Below are 22,190 nucleotides of genomic sequence, written 5' to 3'. Positions count from 1 at the left end.
CTCTCTTCTGGCATTAAAGTCATTGATACACCAACCACTTTTAGAAATGAGAATGTGGGTTGTTGTATTAGATTATTTCAGTACACCTAGTAATTGCTTATAAAGAACATAGCAATTTATAAGATCCCCAAAATGACCCCCAAACATCACTAAATACCTTTTTATAAAACTTTATTATGTGATATCAGTAAGAGCTTAACCTTAAATTTTATTCATGCAAACTAGTTTCCAATGCATATTACAATCTGCCTTTTACTGCAAGCACAGAATGGCAACTTAATTTCCCAATTACTTGTACCTTATAATGGAAGCGCTCAATTACCCTGACAAGTTCTGCACTTTGAGTGGCTTTCAGAGTCTATAAGTAGTTTAGTATTACTTGGAGATCCTCATCTTAGAATAAATGTTACATCCAATGCTTCTTTTAGTAAAAAATTCAATCACACAAATAAAAATATAATGAAAATTATTTTAGCTTATATCTTGGATCTATTTCTGTGATACTTTTAAGAACTAAAATCAGTACTACTAAATGACTAAATACATAAGGTAATACTCATAATTAGTCAAAATGCTGAGAATAAGAAGTTGTGAGTGTTCATCCCTATATGAAACATCTACAGGTGGTATACAGAAGATGAAGAGAGAGGAGGCAGAAAAATTGAAATGTTGGAAAATAGGGAGGTCCACTATGAGACCCTACTTTATGACATACATATTGTACTTATGAACTCACAGCATCTGTGTTCATCTACATAAGACCTGAAAAAAATCAACCTAGCAAATATTCTAATCTAGATGAGGAAACCCATAATGTGGAGCTAGTGGCAAATGACAGCTGCTCAGGGAGAGAGAGTAATTTGTCTCTGAAACTCTGGACACTGCTGTGTCTATGTCCCAGTGGATAGCCTCAGCCAGTGCACATATGGGCAGCACTAAAGATGAGTTATTAAGGAAAGAAGGAGGAATAATGGGAGGAGAGATAGAGGAAGGGAAAGAGGAGGAGAGAAGATGAATTTGAGAGGTGAACATGTGTGGGAGATTTAGGGGGGAAATTGAAGGGTGGATATAGGGATCCTAACCAGGTGTTCATGTGTGCATGACCATGACCAAGCGTTTTATCAGCTGAGTCCCATTTTTTTTTTAATTGAGATACAACCTTATATACCACAATCTGTCTTTTAATTCACTGTGTGGCCAAGGAAGACCTTGTAATTCCAATCATTCTTTCTCTCTGGTATTCATATACTACCAGGCCTGAATTATATGACAAGGACTCAAACTCAGGGCTTCCTGAGTGCCGGGCAAAAAAAAAAAAAAACTATACCTCTGTCTTTTCTGTTTATTTTTGAGTCACTGAAAATTGTTTATAGTTAACAAACTAAGGATTAATATGCCATGTGAGTCTTTTATTTCCCATCTGGGAAGCCTCCACTTTACAATACTGCTGACTGAATGTGCTCTGGAGCACAGGGAAATTCATTCATATGTTGACATTAAAGAAATTAATGTAGGTGGGCATATGGCTTTTAGGAAGACAGGCTTCTAACAGAAATGGCAAAGATGCCCAAGATTTAATTGTCAAAAGCAAAAATTAATTTAATTAATTAACTAATTTAAGTGTTCTTATATGAATCAGAAGTGTTAAATTCTCTGGAGTAGGGTTAGTGACATGGTTCAGCCCTAGTGATACTTATTGTGTAAGCCTCATGTCTTTGTCTCATGGCAGAAAGAGAATAGATTTTTGCAAGCCATTCTCTACCTCAACATGTGTGCTGTGATACACAAATACACACATGTGCCCCCACCATGTGCACAAAATTGTTAAGTGATATTTGAAAAACATAACATCCTCCATAGTATTCAAATTTTGGATCATATGAAGAATATTATCACACAATTTGTCCTGAAAAAGTCTTGAATTCTCTAATAAAGTAAATTATTAATTAAAGATTAATGTGAGTGAAATAAATAGTTGTCAAGGAATTATGACACAGAAATCTTCATAATAACAGAAGATAGAGAGAACTAATTCTTAATTCAATATCTCATTGCATCAACAAAGAAATAATTGTTTGATCTTAAAAATATTGACCAAAAATCACTAAGTGTGAAATGATAATAATGAATCACAAAAAGAATAAAAATTCCCCCTACTTATAACTTCATGTTGTTACTTATATCTGTCTTGGTATATAAATTGCATCAAGCATGAAGAGTTTAAATGTTTTTTATGAAACATTTTTTTAAATAATCTGAAAAAGCTTCTAAAATAGGTGGGACACAGGAAGATGATAAATGCTATTATCCATTTAAACATACTGATTTATTCAAATCATAATTTAACAAATTTGGTATTGGTATCTAAACTTATGAAATAAATTATTGTATGTGTGTGAGATTTGTGAATTTACAGAAAACAAAATGATAACCAACAGAGTCTATTTTGATAAACTACTTTTTAAAAATTATTTTCTTTCTTTCTTAATTTTTTAAATTTAATTTGTTTATAATCCAAACTTTGCCCACCCCCCCCCTCTGTGGTCCCATTTTCCAAAGTTCTTCATCCCATTCCTTCTCCCCCTTGCCTCTGAAAGGATGCTCCTCCCACCAGGCCTCCCCCTTCCCTGGAAACTCAAGTATCTAGAGGGTTAGACATATCTTCTCCCACTGAGGCTAGACAAGGCAGTCCTCTATGTATGTGCTATGGGCCTTGAACCAGCCTATGTATGCTGCCTGGTTGGTGGCTCGGTGTCTAGAGCTTCCAAGGGTCAGGGTTATTTGAAACTGCTTGTCTTCCTATAGGGTCTTCTTCCTGTTCTGCTTCTTCCATCCTTCCTCTAATATAATCATACAGATCCCACTTTCAGTCCTATGTTTGAGTTTATCTGCATCTGTCTCAGTCAGCTGCTGGTTGGGCCTTTAAGAGGACAGCCATGCTAGGCTCCTGTCTGTAAGCACACCATAGCATCAGTAGTAGTGCCAGACCTTGGTATCTCCCATGAGGTGGATCCTCAGTTTGGCTGGTCACTGTGCTACCTTTCTATCAGTCTCTTCTCCATTTTTGCCTCCACAGTTCTTTTAGACAGGAACATATCTGGGTCAGATATGGGGCCCCATCTATCTACTGGAGGTGAACTCTTCAAGTTCCTTCCCTCTACTGTTGGGCATTTCATCTAATGCCCCTCCCATTGAGTCCTGGGAGTCAATTCCCAGATTTCTAGTACTTTCTAGAGGGTCTCCCCACCTCCCACCTCCTGAGGCTGCCTATTTCCATTTTTTTTCTGCTGACTTTCTGGGCTTCTCTCTTGTCCCCCTCCCCATACATAATCTTGTTCCACTTTTCTCCTTTCTCAAACCCCTCCTTCTCTTCCCTCCTTCCCTCTGCCTTCCCTGATTATTTTCTTCCCCCTACTAAGTAGGATTGAAGCATCCTCACTTGGAGTTTCTGAATGTTAAACTTCTTAAATTCTGTGGGTTGTATCCTAGGTATTCTGTACTTTTTGACTAATATCTACTTATTATTGAGTACACACCATGTATGTCCTTTTGAGTCTGAGTTACCTCACTCAGGTGATATTGTCTAGTTTCATCCATTTGCCTGCAAAACTCACAGTATCCTCATTCTTAATAGTTGAATAGTCTTTCATTGTGTAAACGAACCACATTCTCTGAATCCATTCTTTGTTTGAAGGGCATCTGGGTTGTTTCCAGCTTCTGGCTATTATAAATAATGCTTCTATGAACACTGTGGAGCATGTGTCCCTGTAGTTTGGTGAGACATCTTTTAGGTATATGCACAAGAATCAATAAAAACAAAAGCTGATTCTTTGAGAAAATCAACAAGTTATATAAACCCTTAGCCAAACTAACTAAAGGACACAGATTAACAAAATCAGAAATGAAAAGGGGGACATAAAAACAGAAACTGAGGAAATTAAAAAAAATCATTAGATCTTACTACAAAAGCTTTTACTCAACAAAACTGGAAAATCTAGATGAAATGGTTGACATTTTAGACAGGTACCACATATCAAAATTAAATTAATACCAGGTAAACTATTTATATAGTCCCACATCCCTAAGGAAATAGAAGTAGTTATTAAAAACCTCTCAACCACAAAAAGCCCAAGGCCTGATGGCTTTAGTGCAGAATTCTAACAAACCTTCAAAGAAGACATAATACCAACACTCCTCAAACTATTCCATACAATACACACAGAAGGAACACCACCAAATTCATTCTATGAAGCCACGGTTACTCTGATACATAAACCACACAAAGACCCAACAAAGAAAGAGAACTTCAAACCAATCTCGTTTATGAACATCAATGCAAAAATACTCAATAAAACTTTAGCAAACTGAATCCAAGAACACATCAAAACGACCATTCACCATGATCAAGTAGGCTTCACCACAGGGATGCAGGGATGGATCAATAAATGGAAATCCATCGATGTAATCAACTATATAAACAAACACAAAGGAAAAAATTGGATGATAGCTAATGTTTCAAGTGGTAGAATCCCCCACTAAGGACTAACAAATGAAGGATTTACCACAAACAGTGTATTTTTATCTTTTCTTCTACTGAGAAAAGCAATTAAATGAAGACATAGAGGCATAGTCCTCTTCCCTGAGTTCTTGCCCCACCTTCACTACTTAAATTCTTGAAAACTTGTTGACTGATAAATAACTTCAAACATAATGTTGTATCAGTTTTCAGGCTCAGCCTTTAAAATACAGACTCATCTTTTCCCTATTTGCTGGGTGACAGCCACAATAATATTAGAAAATCAAGCAGCCTCATGGACTTAGCCATATGAAGTTCTAATGTACCCAGTCTTATAGGTTTTATCTATTCTTGAAACAAAAGAAGCACCAAGATAAAATTAGATAAGGGGCCTTTCTAGAGATAAACTCTCATTTTGCAGGTCAATCCAGTCAGTCAGCAAAACTCTCCCTAAATCACATATTTGAGATAAAAATAAATAGCTAATGTTTTAGGAAAGGATATTCACACACACACGAACACAAACACATCCACATACTCATATATTTAGAATAAAGAACTCACTTGTTCCAGGAAGTAAGTTGATTAGCATATTTTACCTGTCTAGAATTTCCATATGAACCAGCAATAGGCTACAAATAAAACTTTGAGTTTATTGTTTTTGTTTTTGTTTTAAGAAGTAAAATAAGAAAAGATCATTTGTTTCAAATTCACTCATTTTTCTCTTTGGATATAGTTGATTAGACGTAGATTAATAAAGAATACAGAACACCAGGTAGATGTCATTTGAAAGAAACAAAACAATGAAAAGGAAAACAGTTGCTAATTAGATTTGGGTTGTATATGGCAGAGTTATGTTAATAACTGAATTGTGCTTCCTTGACTCCACAGGAAGAGGCTACAGGAGAGAGGATGGGAAAACAGCAGTGAGGAGAGGGAGGGGGGAGGTTGCTTTGTTTTGTTTTGTTTTGTTTTGTTTTGTTTTGTTTTGTTTACTACCAGCCTTCAGCACTTTGAGCAAATGTGCATTCTTGAAACAAGGAAGTCTATGGGCAGTGCAGAAAAGCAAGACATGACATAATAGGTAACATTACCATTGATAAGATATTGGAGGAGTAAACATATTTTCATTATTAGCTAGATAGTTAGGAGTCTTAGGATTACTATTACTGCAATGAAGAACCATGACCAAAAACAAATTGGGAGAAATGGACTAATTCAGTTTACACGTTCACAGCAGGAACTTGGAGGCAGAAACTGATGCAGAGGCCATGGAGATGTGCTGCTTACAGACTTGTTTTACAGGGCTTGCTCAGCATCCTTCCTTCCTTCCTTCCTTCCTTCCTTCCTTCCTTCCTTCCTTCCTTCCTTCCTTCCTTCTTTCCTTCTTTTCTTCCTCCCTTCCTCCCTCCTTCCCTCCCTCCCTCCCTCTCTCTTCTTCCTTTCTTCCTTCCTCCCTCCCTTTCTTTCTTTCTTTCTTCCTTCCTTCCTCCCTCCCTCCCTCCCTCCCTCCCTCCCTCCCTCCCTCCCTCCCTCTCTCTCTCTCTCTCTCTCTCTCTCTCTCTCTCTCTCTTTCTTTCTTTCTTTTAAGCTATGTGTCGATGCAACTGATGGCATAAAATTAGAAAGCAAACCCCTCATAAGTATAATTTAAAGAAATTCTCATTGCAGTTCTTATAGAACCCAGGACCAACAGACAGCCCAGGGATGGCACCACCCACAATGAGCTGCACCATCCCCCACAAATCACTAATTTAAAATATTCCCCACAGTCTTGTCTAGAGCTCAATCTTATGTAGGCATTTTCTTAATTGAGGTTACTTCCTCCCAGATGATATTAGCTTGTGTCAAGTTGACATAAAACTACCCAGCACAATAGGTGTGCGATTTCTTAAAAAGAACCCATTTCTTATAAGGAGCAAGTTTAGCTTCTTACCCTAAATCTAATACAGCTGTGATGCATCTTTAGAAGAGACATTAATTAACTTACCATTTAAACATCAAGAGCTTAAAAGGGAGAAGTTGGCAGATGAAACATGTGTGCTAGCTAGCATCTCTTTACAGGAATGCATGCATGTATATAAATATTCTTGGCATAGTGTTTAAAGTTAATAAATAGACTAGATAACCGTATGTGATGGTTGGGATGAGGAACATCCTAGTGTGCTCAGTATGATTCTGGCTTCCAAACAGGGGGTGGGGGTGTGGGCTGGGCATTGTTATAGATTATTTTATTGCTGTTTTAGAGAACTGCAAAAGTCAGGAACTATTGTCCCTGCATAAAGGCAGGGGCCTCAAGAAATCATTTTGTCAAGCTGTAAAACTGAAGCCTGGGTTTCAATGGAGACCCCAAGATAATGGAGGTTCCAGAGTCATGGGATATCTGCCAAAGAGAGCTGCATGCGGGGTCGAAGCAACCCAGCGAAAACCTATGCTTCAGACTGCAAGGCTAGAGGGAGGAACCATCTAAACCTTAAGTACTTGGCCTGGAGATATAGGACTTGGTGTTTGTTCTGCTGGGTTTCATCTCTTTAGTCCACTATTTCCTTTGCCTCATTTCTTCTCTTTTGGAATAGTAATATATATTCTATACTAATATATGTTGGAAATATGTAATTTGATGTATTTTACAGATGGTCAAATTTTTATACTGCCTTTCTCAACAGAGATAGGTGACTGATATAGGAGACTCTGGGCTTTGACTCTCCCTTCCTTCCTTCCTTCCTTCCTTCCTTCCTTCCTTCCTTCCTTCCTTCCTTCCTTCCTCCCTCCCTCCCTCCCTCTCTCCCTTCCTCCCTCCCCCCTCTTTCTTTCTTTCTTTCTTTCTTTCTTTCTTTCTTTCTTTCTTTCTTTCTTTCTTTCTTTCTTTTTTTCTTTATTCTTTCTTTCTTTCTTTCTTTCTTTCTTTCTTTCTTTCTTCTTCTCTCATATATTACATTCTGATTGCAGGCAGTTTTCCCTCCCTCCACTTCTCCATCCCCTGCCCTCTTCCCAGATCCACTACTTCTTCATTTCCCTCAGAAAAGAGCAGACCTCCAGGGATATCACCCAAACATAGCATTACATGTAACAAAAAGACCAGTCACAAACCTTCATATCAAGACTGGATGAGGCAAATGGTCCCAAACTCAAGCAAAAGAGTTAGAGGCACTGAAGTTTGACTTTTAAACATTGTTTTTTAAAAATGTTAAGACTATATTGGCTTTTGGCCTTGGACTAAATGCTTTCGGTACTACAGTTTGACCATAAGCTTATGGGGGCCAGGGATTGGAATGTTGTGGTTTGAATGAGAAATGTCCTCCATGTGCTCAGGCAGGTGCCTAACTATTTGGTCTCAGGTTGGTAGCAATGTGTACAGAGCTTTAGGAAGCATGGTCTTGTTGAAGTAAGTATATTGCTAGGGTCAGTCTTTGAGAGTATATACCCTCACCCTACTTCCAGTTTGGTCTCCCCCTCTCTCTCCTACATGCTCAGTGAAGGCTCTTGTCACCTGCTGCCACACTGCCCTTGACACTATGAAATCCAACTCCATGAAAAATTAATCCTAAATAAACTCTTCCTTTTGATTATTTTAACACATCAAGAGAAAAGTAACTAATCCACTAAGGAAATGATTGTAAAGAAACAAGGATGGTAGACATAACACCTTTCACTTCAAGGTCATATGGCTTAAAGACTAGCAAAGGAGACTGGGAAGTGGTTAAGTAAATAAAATTATTCCTGAGGGAAGGTGGTAAAATAGAAATTAAAATAGAGATAGTCTCAAGTGGGAGCCCACTGCTTTCAAAATAATACAGAGAGTGAAAGACAAGGAAAACTCATTCAACTTTGGAACTTAGAGACCCTGGCAAGACCTTTTCCAGAAGAATTATGGGAACAAGAATGGAGTCCACTGAGAAATTTCAGAGAAGGGAAGGAGTAGAGTGAACGCAGTAACTGTTCTAAGGAAGATTCATTTTTTAAAGGAAATGTGAGATACAGATTCCTGCTTTGAAGGTTTAAGATGTGTATTAGAACTATAAAATGTGTAAATCGATACAAAACAACCTGGAAATACTATTGGTATGAAAGTCATTAGAATTACGATCTGAGATGGCTCATTAAGTATAAGGGTACTATCCACCAAGCTGGATGATCTGTGTTTATTCCCTGGGACCCACAGAGTGGGATGAGAGAACAGATTCACTTGCATTGTTCTCTGACCTTCACTTGCACACACAGGTGCACCCCTCCTTCCCGCGTCAATAGATGCAATAAAAATAAATAATTTTTTAAAAGTAAGACTCAAGTTATTTGTGGAAGGATGATTTTGGAGATACGGGCAACTATCTTCCTGAACACAGGAAGAAAAATCATGCTTAAAGACATAGTGACTAGGGGCTGGTGAGATGGCTCAGTGGGTAAGAGCACCCGACTGCTCTTCCGAAGGTCCGAAGTTCAAATCCCAGCAACCACATGGTGGCTCACAACCACCCGTAATGAGATCTGATGCCCTCTTCTGGTGCATCTGAAGACAGCTACAGTGTACTTACATATAATAAATAAATAAATAAATAAATCTTTAAAAAAAAAAAAAAAAGAATAAAGCCCATCCATATTGTTAAAAAAAAAAAAAAAAAAAAAAAGACATAGTGACTAATTCTACTATGGAAAAGAAGGAACTCTCCCATGATGCTATCTTTTTGCTCTCTCAGAAGAATTAAGAAAAGTTGTAAATTAAGGTTAATTATAAAGGAGGAGAAAGGATAAACTTCCATGGTAGAATGCATCCCCCATACCACGATACTACCAGAATAAAAAAGTTGAATAGTTCACCAGCAGCGTGGTGAGGCCATTTGAGTCTTTTGGTGCACAGGTGTATCAGAATGTTTATGGATGCTCAGTGCATGTGTTCTTGATCAAAGAGGGCTGTTGCACAGTCTAATATCCAGCTAGAAAAGTATTATTATACTTTGGTGAAAATTGCTGCATTATTTATTATAATCATGGGCATTGAATTCATGGAGTGCACATTAGCTATCTAATGATGCAGAGCAGATAATCCCCAAATATAGCAATTATAAACAAATATTTGGTTTCTTTTAGTTTTTGTAGGTTGGGAATCCAGGATCATCTATGTTGGATGGCTTGGCTCCAAGTCTCCTCTCTGGCTGCAACTTAGATATTAGACTTGTGGCTGTTTTCTCAAGATTTATCTCAGGACTACTTCTGAGCTACTCGGGGGATCACCTTATAATCAAATTTAGATATGCGTCTCTATAGGACTGCTAAGCTAACACTAGTCAATTTAGTCAAGAAATGATCTATAAGAAAGGACTTCTTTGCAAGTTAGAAAATAGTTATTTTTGTTGTGGTGATTTCCAACCCTTTTATACTTTAAACTTGCAAATGACGTCCCATTACTTTTGATACATTATAGCTGACAGAAGCCACTTTCTAAGTTTATCCTACATACCTGTTATTGCTGATAGAATGGGATTTTACTGTAACCAAAAATTGGTCTGAACAGGAGAGGACTAAGACCAGGGAGGACTCCCATGCAGGAGTAGATGAGAATAGGTGTGGAAAGTCAAGCTTGAAGAAATCTGACATTTTTGGGGGAAATTTGTAGTGGAAGTGAGAGACATTTGCAGTATATAAGTGGAATGGTTGCAATTATATCACTCAGAAATTTGCCACTCTTCTATTCTAGTTTCCACTTCTTCTAAGATGCTGATGTAGCAATTTTCTCAGGTTTGAAATTGAAATATCCTTTTCTGAAAGGAGGTGGGAGACTCAGGCATTGAAAGCTATTTAAGAGGATTCAAGGAGCTCAGGAAGGGGCAAGACCCTCATTTGTATTTCTCTTGTCTTACTGCTCATAAGAAGACTTCAAGCACTTTGCTGAATATGAATGGAGAATGGAGATGTCCCCGCCTCCAGTTTTTTGTTTTTGTTTTTGTTTTGTACCTGGATATGTGGCAGTACTGAGAAATATCCTTACTTAGGATAAGATTGGCTATAACTTTGACATGCAGCCTTCATGATGTAGAAATGTGTTTATGTATTCTTAGTCTCCTCAGGGCTTTTCCCATGAATTGATGTTGGATTTTGTCTGCCTTTCCATATTTATTGGTATGATAAATTGGTAATTTTTGGTCTTCTTGAGTTCGTTTTGCCAGACATTGAGAATATTCACCTCTATGTTAATAAGGGCTGTGGTTTTTGTTTGGGTTTTTATTATTACTATTATTATTATTATTATACTATTATCTAATTCATTTTTACAGTCCAGTCTTCATCACCCTTCCAGTTTGCCACCCCCCCCCCTGACTGCTCTCCATCCCATACCTCCTCCCCATTTCCAAGAGGATGTCCCCACCCCAACCTCACCAGGCCTCCTGACTCCCCAGGGCCTCAAGTCTATTAAGGGTTTGGTGCATCTTTTCTCATGGAGGCCAGAACAGGCAGTCCTCCACTGTATATGTGTCTACTGAGGCTTCATATCTGCTGGTGTATGCTGAGAGATCTTAGAGGTCCAGGTTAGTTGAGAATGTTGGTCTTCCCATTGGGCTGCCCTCCTCCTCAGTTTTTTCCAGCCTTTCCTTAATTCAACCACAGGAGTTCCAGGCTTCTGTCCATTTGTATCCGCATCTGACTCTTTCAGTTGCTTGTTGGGTCTCTCAGAGGGCAGCCATGCTAGGCTCCTTCTGCAAGCATACCACAGCGTTAGTAACAGTGTCAGGCCCCAGGGCCTTCTCTTGAGCTGGATCCCAATTTGAACCTGTCACTGGACCTCCTTTCTCTCACGCTCTTCTCCATTTTTGTCCTTGCAGTTCCTTCAGACAGGAACAATTCTGGGTCAGAATTGTTCACCCCTCACTTGATGTTCTGTCTTCTTGCTAGAGGTGTAATCTACAAGTTCCTCTTCCCCATGTTGAACACTTCATCTAAGGTCTCTTCCTTTGAGTCCTGAGAGTCTCTCACCTCCTAGGTCTCTGGTACATACTAGAAGGTCCCCGACCCCCACCCCCTACCTCAGGAGGTTGCCTGTTTTCATTCTTTCTGCTAGTCTTCAGGGTTTTACTCCTGGTCCCCACCCACCCAATACCTGATCATGTTCCCCCCTTCCCCTCCCTGTTCCCTCTCCCATCCAGGTGCCTCCCTCCCTCTCTCCCGCCCTCCCCCCTCCCTCTATCCCCGTGATTGCTTTCTTCTCCCTCCCAGTGGCTCTTTAGCTTGTTAGCCTTCTTGAGTTCTATAGATTGTGTCCTGGGTATTCTGTATTTTTTTTTTTTTTTTGGCTAATATCCACTTATTAGTGAGTACATACCATGCATGTCCTTTGTGGTCTGAGTTACATCACTCAGGATGATATTTTCTAGTTCCATACATTTGTCTGCAAAACTCATGATGTCCTCATAATAATAGTAATCTTAATAGCTGAGTAGTATTCCATTGTGTAAATGAGCCACATGTTTTATTTCAATTCTTCTGTTGTGGGACATCTTGGTTGTTTCCAGCTTCTGGCTATCACAAATGAGGCTGCTATGAACATATTGCCCCTGTGGCATGGTGGGGCACCTTGTGGGTATATGCCCAAGAGTGGTATAGCTAGGCCTTCAGGTAGATCTATTTACAATTTTCTGAGGAACCTCCAGATTGATTTCCACAGTTCTTGTACCAGTTTGCAATCTCACCAGTAATGGAGGAGTATTCCTCTTTCTCCACATCCTGGCCAGCATCTGCTGTCACTGAGTTTTTGAGCTTAGCCATTCTGACTGGTGTGAGGTAGAATCTCAGGGTCATTTTGACTTGGATTTCCCTGATATCTAAGGCCTTTGAACATTTCTTTAGGTGCTTCTCAGCCACTTGAGATTCCTCTGTTGTGAAATCTCAGTTTTTTTCTATACCCCATCAACCTATCATTTTTTCTTAATTGCAACAATAACAACAAGAAACACTTTCATATAGTATATTATGATCATGGTTTTCTATCCTCCAATTATTTCCAGGTTATTCACTTCTTCCATGTCTTTTTTTTTCCTCCCTCTATCTTTATAAAGCAAAAAGACAAGCAACAATAATAAAAATCACACCAGTTAGAATCACACATGCACACAAACACACACACACATACACACACACAGAGAGAGAGAGCAAACCTCATAAAATCTCAATGTCAGAAACTTTAATACACCAGTAAAAGACCAGTAAGACAAAAACAAAATACGCAAATAAAGAAATGAGAGAAAAATTTTACAAAATAACTGAGTTCTGCTCAGTGAGGATTTCTATTGCTATGACTAAAGGCCATGACCAAAAGGCAAGTTAGGGAGGAAAGGGTGTATTTGGCTTACATTTCCACATTGCTGCTCATCACTAAAGGAGCTCAGGACAGGAACTCAAACAGGGCAGGATTCTAGAGACAGGAGCTGATGCAGAGGCCACAGAAGGGTGCTGGTTATTGGTTTGCTTCCCATAGAACCCAGGACTACCAGCCAAGGGATGGAACAACCCACAATGGGCTGGGCTCAATCCATTGATCACTTATTGAGAACATGCCCTACACCTGGATCTCATGGAGGCTTTTCCTCAGCTGAGGCTCTCTCCTCCTTTGATGTCTCTTGCTTGTGTCACATTAACACACAAAACCAGCCAGTCTAAGTTTGTTTTGTGTTGGTATTCTTGGTCATCTATTGTTGTGTGGGGGACCTCTATTAAATACAGTTGCTACAAGTGGTGAGGCTCTATTGGAAAAATAACAACTCTTTACCTATGCAAAAGGATGGTCATTTAAAAATAGCTTCTTAGTTAGGGATGCAAGTCCATGTCTACTTCCCACTGTTAGCACTGAGTCCACATCTGGCATGCAACTGTTCAGGCTTGTACCTGCTGCCATGGTCTCTGTGAGTTCAGTTACAGAACATTCCTGTTGTGTCTGGAAGACAATGCTTCGTTAGAGTCATCCATCCCCTCTGGCTCTTACAGTCTTTCTGCTTTCTTTTCAGCATAACTCTCTGAACCCTCAGGTGAGGGGCCTGATGAAAGCATTCCATTTAGGACTGAGTGTTCCAAAATCTCTCACTCTTTGTGTATTATTTACTTGTGGGTCTCAGGGTTAGTTCTCATTCAAGAGGAACCTTCTTTGTTGATGGCTGAGCAAGACACTGATCTCAGTACCAGCCTGGTGTGGCCACTCTATAGTTTTATTTGTGGGTTGTATGTTGGTTTTGATATCACAGTACTACTGTCAATGCAGGCAAAGATGCAGAAAAGTGGGAAAATGTGCACGCTTCTTGCATTGATGTAAAACAGCTGTGGAAATTCGTGTAGCGCACTCTCAAGATTAAATTACAAGAAACAGCAACAACAGGAATAATGTCCTGCATCTGTCTCCCACTCATCACTTCTGAGTATTAACTCAAAGAACTCGTTACCATATCAGAGAGATCCTTGCACATTAATGTTCATTTACAGTGCTATTCACAACACCAAAATTGTGGGGCCAGCTGTGGTGTCCAATAACAACGGAGTAGATAAGGAAAGTGTATTATACTTGCATAACGAAAAATTCTAGCAGCCATAAAGAAGAAAATAGTCCCACTTGTAGGAAAATGGATGCAACTTGGGAAATCATATTAAGTGTATTAAATCCATTTGAGAAATAGAAAAACATAAAATCATTTAAGCGTTATGAAAGTAGAAGTAAAACTGTTCAGGGAGACAAACGTTACTAAGGGAAAAGTCGGACGTCAAAAGCAGATGTTAGGGTATTTTGGAAGGGCATGCTGAATTTACATTCCTTACTCAGATCATGATATATTATTGCTCACATTGTAAAGTTTCTCATGTACATGTATGTGTGTGTGTGTGTGTGTGTGTGTGTGTGTGTGGCTATTTGTGTGCATGTGTGTACAGACACCAATCAGGTGCGTATGTAGAGATTAGATGACAACTTTTGGGAGTCAGTTTTCTCTTTCTACTAAGTGGCCTCTGGGGATGAATGCTTAGTTATCAGATTTGAGTGACAAAGGCTTTGCCTGCTGAACCGTCTTGCTTTTCCTAAAGGATATCTGCATATTAAAATTTACAACGAGTTATTATCAGAGACTATAAACTGACATTTGTATTCTTTCAGAATGTCTTATTTATTGAAAATACATTAGTTATTGTAATTATTGTTATACATATACTGTAAATAGAAACTAAGCCTTTTCTTCCACTGTGTTAAACATTGTTGGCTGTAGACAAACACACACACACACACACACACACACACACACACACACACACATATAAAATCTAGGTTACTATCAATATTGTTCTGTCTCTGCCCTTGCTTATTTCTTGTCTATAATACCTGAGTAATTATTGCATGTGATGCAATAACTCTTATTCTGCAATTGCTTTCAAGAAAGGAGGAAAAGTACAGGTTGACAAAATCCTTCCTCCTGCTGCTTAAAGAAATAAGCAGGTGCAGGGGAGGGCAGACTTCCACAGGAGGTCCCTGAAGATTCAGCACTTAGTTAGGTGATCAGCTTGCTTAAGGCATGAGCTTCCTGGCATGTTTTTGAGTCACTTCTGGTGGGAAGTCTCCTCTTTTCCACATCACCCTAGTAAAATACGTTGGTCCACAAGGTTTGACTTGGTGGAAGCTTTATGTTTTCTGTCATCGGTGCTTTGTCTGGAAAGAACAGCTCTTTGTTCACCTCTCACTAGGAAAACTTAAATGACACACACACATTTCTTTACTTAGAAAGTATTACAAAAACAGCACTCGTCCATTCCCTTTCCTATAAAAGAAAATATTACAAAAACAGCACTCGTCCATTCCCTTTCCTAAAGAGGCCACAGCTTCATGTAGAGTAACAGGTAAATGATGAATGCCCAATTCATGGTTAAAATAAAACATCTTACTTGTAGCAAATTCAACTTGCATAGATGAAGAAAGATAATGTCATAATTGCAATAACTTTATACCAAACCATACTGAAACAAACCAAACCAAGCAAAAGGTAAAACAGAAACAGAAGAGTAACTGACAGAATAATTTTGGGGTAAGTTCACAAATCACTGAAAATGTGTATTCTGAGCTTTTAGGGTCCCTATTTTCCAAGTTACTCCTGCAATACATCTATGTGACAATAAGTGTAGCCTGAATGCAATGAGTGAGACTAGAAATTGACAGGCAATGACTACCAGTGATTGAAGCTTCTTGTGTCATTATAATGGAAACACTTATAAAACTGACAAATAATTCAAGGAACCAGTGGGCTAATTAAACTCCAGTTGGTCCTAACACCTGGTTGGATGAGGTTTTGCTGAGCTAACAGGAGAGGTATCTTGTTGCATCTCCTGCCCCCCTAACTCCTATTACTTTCATTGCTTCATCCTGGTCTTTCTTTTCAGGAATGTCAGAGAAGAAATGGACCAATATTGATATTGAGACTGACTCTTGCTTGGCTACTGAGATACTTTCTATTTAAGAAAAAATTAATTTAAGAAAACTAATGAGGAGGAGAGGTAAATTGGTCAGTTTGTGGTAAACATATTAATTTTTAGCAAGCCATGGAAACTTGTAATATTTTAACATTTGATTATTTGATTATTTAAACAAATGTTGATTTCAGCAAACCATGTTTAGAGTTTGTATCTCTGAAGATACTAGATAAGAGAAGGAAACAGAGGAGGAAGAGAAGGTAGAGGAATAGGATTTGTTTCCAAATCTTGTGCATGCATCATCAAAGACACTAATTACTTAAAAAAGAAAGTGTGGAATGAACAAAGAACAAACTATATATAATGTATGCTTTTAAAAATCTTACTAATAATGGTAAGTTACAAAATATAGAATGTGGAAATATAGTATTACCTAAAAGAGTATGTGAGAAAGGCCAAGCAAAAGCTTTTTGTAACATTGTGACTCCAAGGTTAAGAGCACTAGCTGATCCCATGAGGGGTCCAGGTTTGGTTCCCACCATTCACTTGGCAACGTATGAACATGTGTAACGCCAGTTCTAGGGGATTTGATGTCTCTTCTGAGCTCTGAGGACTCCTGTATGCCTGTGGTGCACAGACATACATGCAATACACAAATAAATAAATAAAAGAAAATAAATAAATAAAAGTAAATAAATAAAAGTACCTTAAAACATCTTCTGAAATAGGCTACACACATTCTAGAATCCTCTTATTATTATTCGATGATAACTTTGCAGAAGACACAGGATTATAAGTGATAATATAGGAGAATGGGCTTATTTTCCAATGTAGAAAGTTTAAAGTTAGGGGAAAAGGTGAAGTAAAAACACTAGTCATGGAAACATTTTCTTGGAGTGACCTTAATAGAACAGGTAAATTATAGGAGACATATTGTGAAGATATTCAACTTTCAATAACCCTGACCAAGTTGAATTATGGTGATGCTATAAAACAGTAGTTTAGATTTGAACGTGTTAGTACTGAATTCTTGATATTCCTTTTGAAAGTCAACAAGGATATGGAAAAAAATCTAGTTTTACAATTAATTTGATAGTTTTGGTGTGAAATACTCTACGTGTCACAGATAAATGCATTAATGTAACATTACAAACATGATCAAATGAAGTGTTTACTATGTGTGTGTGTGTGTATTCACTTGTGTATGCAGATTAGGAAACAGTGTATACACATATATAGACACATATATGCATGTATAACAGGCATATGTGGGAAATGTGGGATACATACAAGGATATACATAGACCCACATGAACTAGATAGTAAAAGTTGGTAATTGTAATCTGAAGACACAGAGCTCACGGTGTACACTGGTTTGCCTTTTGTTATTGAGTCAATGACAGCAAAGCTTTCCCACGGAACTCCATGCAGGCAGAAAACAATGTGATGCCTTCTTGGGTTGGCTTTGGACTGTGTCGTCAGGGCTTAGAGACCAGTTTCTCCTTATATAGTCCCTCTTGTTATTCTTGATTGTGACACCCCTCCGCCCCCAGGAAGTCAGATGAGCCCCGGGTTACTGTAGCCAAGTGTCTTGCTTGGCATATTTATCATCTACAAATCATCTGCTATAAATATACCTCAGCAGGATCATCATCAGGCCAGCTCAGTAGCCTGCAGTTTATGAAGGTTATGGGAAACAGTGTGAAGGGTGAAGCGCTTTATTAAGAGTGGCTTTCCTTTCTGACCCAGCCCTGCATCCTACTTGAATTAAAATGATTCTGAAAAAGAGTGTTCCTTTCCATTAAGGATTAAGCCTTTTAAAATTGTCCCCCTAGGCTGTTTTTCTTACTCCACGCTGCTGTGACTTTAGAGATTTCTAAGAAACATCAAGATCACACTGCTAAATGATAATGTGAGAAGACACTACTGTGTGAGAATTATAACTATCCTTACATTATTTTATCTGTATGTACAAGCCACACAAAGTATTTTCTTATTCTCCATTTTATGGCACATTTACTGCGACTCCCCCCCCCCCCCGGGTGAAATAACAGATTTACCCAAATGTCTTGCAAATATTATGACCACTTTCACCCCAAAAGTTGAAATAAATGAAATATTTTCCTCTTTTATACTGCAGAATAGTCTTTTTTAAATAAGAAAATATGCTCACTATATACACAGCGTTTGGGATTTTGCATTTGACATATGAGAGCATTTTCTTTTCACATTCCCCTAAATGAATAAAAGCATTGTAATGAACCAGAAATGACACAAAACCAAAATGCCACCCAGGCTGCTTTCCCTGGTGATTTGTTCCTGGGAACATTGTTGAAGCCTGCTGGAAAGTGATTAACTGTTTCCCTTACCGGTTGTTACTTCAATGCTTGTCCTAAAAGAGAAAAGCCTTGAAGAGGGTCATTCTATTAATATGCAGTAAGATGCAAGGAGCCAAAGAGCCAATTTTAATATTTCAAACAATTCTGGTACATAAAAGATCATCAGTACCTTCCTGTTTTCATGATAGCCTTCCTTTGAAAATCCTGTTCTTGGCTATGCAATTGCCCCAGGGGAGAGGAACAAGAAGAGGAACAAAAAATGCAAATGAGGGAGTAGAGCAAATGATGGAAAATTGCTTCATTCAACTTCACCTGCTGCTCAGGCAACTCACCCTTAGGAGGACTCTGCCCAAATGCATTACCCATTATGTCTCCTCCCACCACATAAGCACACTATTCAAACACTTGTTTTGCAAACCACCAACCGCGTACACAAGTAGAGACCAAACTAGCTGGCGAGTGACCTGCATGTGCATGTGAAGTCTATCTGATGCATCTTCAGACGTCTGTACAAGAGGCAAAATAAACAATAAGTAAATAAAACGGTGGAGTCGTGTAGAAATTTATCTTCCTTATCCCCCTTCTCAACGGACAACAAAGGTAGCTTTTCTTCATTTCTTCCCATCACTTACCCGAACTTCCTACGAGGGGAAACTTGACAAGGAATAAATGCATTAAGAAGCCAGAACGAATCAAAAGTTTAGAACCCGCACTATTGTCCCAACGCCATGCTGAGAGCAGCTCAGGACGCCTGACCTCGGTAGCCTGCTCAGTGGTCCTGGCAAAGCCTCTTTCGTGACAGAACAAATAAGCTGTTAATTGCAGTCTGGCTGTGATTTTAAAAACAAAAAACAAAACAAAACAAAACAAAAAAACTGAACAACTATAGTTCCAGCCTCCAGCCTGAGGCAAAGAGCAGTGGGAGCTGAGTTGTGGCCCCTCAGCTGCAGACTGGATCAAGGCTAAATCCCGGTGCTGAAATGACAGCTCTCCCGCTGCGGCAGGTCCGCTCTGAATGGCAGCAGACAGATGATCGAGTCCAGCGTTTACTTCCTACCCCTCCATGTCGCCTTCCCGTCTCCGCGCCCCCCTGCCTCTCCTCCTGGGGACTTTCTCCTACACTTGGTGGCGACCAGCCTCAGCGGTGGGAACTGAGGATGCGAAAACCTCCCAGGCGCAGAAAAGATCGGTTTTCCAGACGTGTTTGGGTTTGAGTAGCAGGGCGCGGGCTCGGCTAGAGCCCCGAGGAGCCCGCGCCCGCCCGCCCGCCCGCCCGCCTCGCTCCCGCGCCCGTCCTCCCTCCCGCCCGCTCGCCCGCTCGCCCGCTCGCCCGCCCGCCAGCTCGCCCGCCGCGGGGGAGGCCGGACTCTGGTCCGGGCGCAGCGCTCCGCCGGGGACGCGCGCACCCACGAGCACGCGCGCGGGAGGGTTGCCCAGCGGCGGGTGCGCGCCGAGGAACGCGCGGGCCCCCTTCGCGCGCAGCCCGGGGAGAGCGAGCGCCGCGCGCCGGCGCGCACGCCCGCCACACAGCTTTACTATCTCGTGCCCTCGCGCGCCTCCCTCCTCGCCCGGCATTCAAACAGCTTCCCGACGTCGCCAGCCCAGGATTTTACCCCCAGCTCCTCAGCCGCGCTCCGTCCATCAGTACCTGGCAGGGAGGAGGGCCGGGGAGGAGGGCGCACCAAGCAAGCAAACGGCTCCTGCTCCAGCCTCGCCACCGGCCGGGAGCACTCCTGCCACCAGCCCACCGCCCAACACGCCGCCCCAGCCAGCGCCGCCGGCCACTTCTCAGCGCTTTTTTGGCTTCTTGGCCAATCCGTTTGTTGCGGGGGGGTGGGTTTGGGAAAACACATCTGCGCTCTTTATCCACTTCCATTTTTCTGTTTGGTGTTTCTGTGGAGTCTCCCTTCAGGGGGCCTCTCCCCGCCTCTCCTTTGAAGGCTTCATTCACTTGGATAAGGCGCAAGGCTCTGGCCGCTGGATACCACCGCCCCCCCCCCTATTATTTTTTTTTCCTTTTTTTCCCTCTGCCTTTCGTTTGCATGCATTATTTTTTTTCCAATCATAAATCTTAATATTTGAAGCTGAACCGGGGGGAAAAATGGGCAACGGTGATTGGGACCGAAGGGGAGTCTCTCCATCACTGTTGTTGGGACGTGTGCCTGTTCTGGTGTCTTAGATCAAGAGCCTCCCGGAGCTTTCGGAGTGGAAGGTAAGGAAAGGGGCCTAAGGGTCACCTCTGTCTTCTGGGGGGTCGCCCGGAGAGACTTGGGCTCAGTTTGGGGGGATGGAAGTCAAGGCTGTTGCTGGCGGATGGCAAGATTCTGAGCTTACTAAAACGCCGCAGTTGAAAAGTTAAGAGAAGTCTGTTTTTGAAGAGGTGTGCTGGATGGGAAGGAATAGGGAGAGAGACCCAGAAAATCTAGCAACTCGTGCGTGATTGAGGTAATTTTAGCGGGGGCGGAGGGGGGTAGGTTAAAAGGAAGTTAGGATAGAGTAGGATTGGGTCTTCTGTTGGGGGAAAAAATCAGTGGAGTGATGGCGCCGTCTATGTTCGGCTAAACTAAAGTGTCACCCAGAAGATCAGTTTGAGAATAGCTAAACTCAGTGCTGGTTTGCCTCTCAGAAAGAGCCAAATAAATAAATAAATAAATACAACATTCTGGAGCCCTCAGTGACCATCCCTTAGGCAACCTCTGGCCCTTATTTTTCCTTAGACAGATATACGGTTGTTTGAACAGGGCCTGCAGTGGGGGTGGGGGCAGTTCAATGATTCATATTTCTTATTATATAGAAACAAACAAGACTTCGTACCCCAAGAATGGTTAAAAATAAAGAGCGTTACATGAAGGGTGGAAGAGAGATGTGAAATCAGCTCTTCCCTTCTCTTCTAATCACTGATAAGCACACTATTGCAGACATCCACTGCCAAATAAATGGAAGCAGAAATACCGATTTTTTTTTTAATAAGGAAAAGAAATACGACCTCCTTTTGAGTTCCTGATTATAAAATGAAGCCCCCTTTCATGGTTGGAATTCCTAATTTAGACACTTACTGTCACATCGGCTTTCAACGCCTACACTCTATCCTGAAGAACACTGCGCAGACCTGCATTGCCTGCAAAGTGCTACAGCGTGCACACACACACACACACACACACACACACACACGAGACTGTTCCCATTTTTTTTAAACACACGTAACCTCTAAAATATCATTACCTTTATTTATTTATTTATTTACTTATTTTCAACTGGAAAAGGCATTACTCAGTGAGCTGTGTGTTTGGAAGAGAAAACGCTATTCTGATAGTCCTATCAGCTCTGGGTTTATTTTAAACTGCTGTTGTGTAGAGATTTACAGTTGGGGCTGTTTTGGCCTCTGTCAAGACATAGTGTTTGAATCATACTCTGTGAAATGCAGATCTGTTCAGGGACTTTGGTCACTGGATTGGGAGTGCATGTGTTGCTGTGTTATGCAATGGCAAAGAAGAAGGTTGTATGCTTTAGTTCAAAGACCAGACAGAGAAGGCATGAAAACTCTTAACAGTCTCTATGTCTGTCTGTCTGTCTGTCTCTGTGTATAGAATGGTGGAGGAGACTTCAGTTTAAAGCCTTTTAAAATGAACTTGATATCACTTTTATCAGCTTAAGGGCTGAACAGCAACAACAAAAACAAAAAGCATTGTCATTCATTCTGAGGAATAACTTTCTAAAGGTTAAAGATGAAAAAAATTAAGTTATATTGGGATTAATAAGTTATAGAGGTAAATATAATCAAGGATGCTTTGGTTGTGCAAAGCTGGGGCAAAAATCAATGTAAGAAGAACAACCTGGAACACTTGTTAGAAAGGCAGGAATTCGGCCACTGAAGTCGGCCAGGGAGCAAACACAATGCTAGGATTTTTCATGCA

General features: G+C 40.4%; 1 protein-coding gene and 2 long non-coding RNA genes across 4 annotated transcripts in view; 1 reads left to right on the top strand and 2 right to left on the bottom strand.

Annotated features, from left to right (window-relative positions):
* Positions 1–12,664: 12,664 nt before the first annotated feature.
* Positions 12,665–16,460, bottom strand: Gm53060. The gene is made up of 2 exons (XR_001779915.2): positions 16,371–16,460; positions 12,665–15,182 (listed from the first exon to the last, which is right to left on the bottom strand). It is a non-coding gene; the product is annotated as a predicted gene, 53060 (long non-coding RNA).
* The window catches only part of Adgrb3 (adhesion G protein-coupled receptor B3), a 767,297-nt gene continuing 760,284 nt past the window's right edge, over positions 15,178–22,190 (top strand). Inside the window, exon 1 of one of the 2 annotated variants that reach the window (XM_006495817.4) lies at positions 15,178–20,488. The gene's annotated coding sequence lies outside the window, so the exon portion shown is untranslated. The remainder of the gene's footprint in view (positions 20,489–22,190) is intronic. The other variant, NM_175642.4, reaches the window with a different exon arrangement.
* Gm9884 (predicted gene 9884) lies at positions 18,380–19,520 on the bottom strand. Its single transcript, NR_169046.1, has 2 exons — positions 18,909–19,520; positions 18,380–18,782 (listed from the first exon to the last, which is right to left on the bottom strand). It is a non-coding gene; the product is annotated as a predicted gene 9884 (long non-coding RNA).

This window comes from Mus musculus, chromosome 1 (genome assembly GCF_000001635.26).
Source record: "Mus musculus strain C57BL/6J chromosome 1, GRCm38.p6 C57BL/6J".
Lineage (NCBI taxonomy): Eukaryota > Metazoa > Chordata > Mammalia > Rodentia > Muridae > Mus > Mus musculus.
This window is presented reverse-complemented; position numbering and strand designations above follow the sequence as displayed.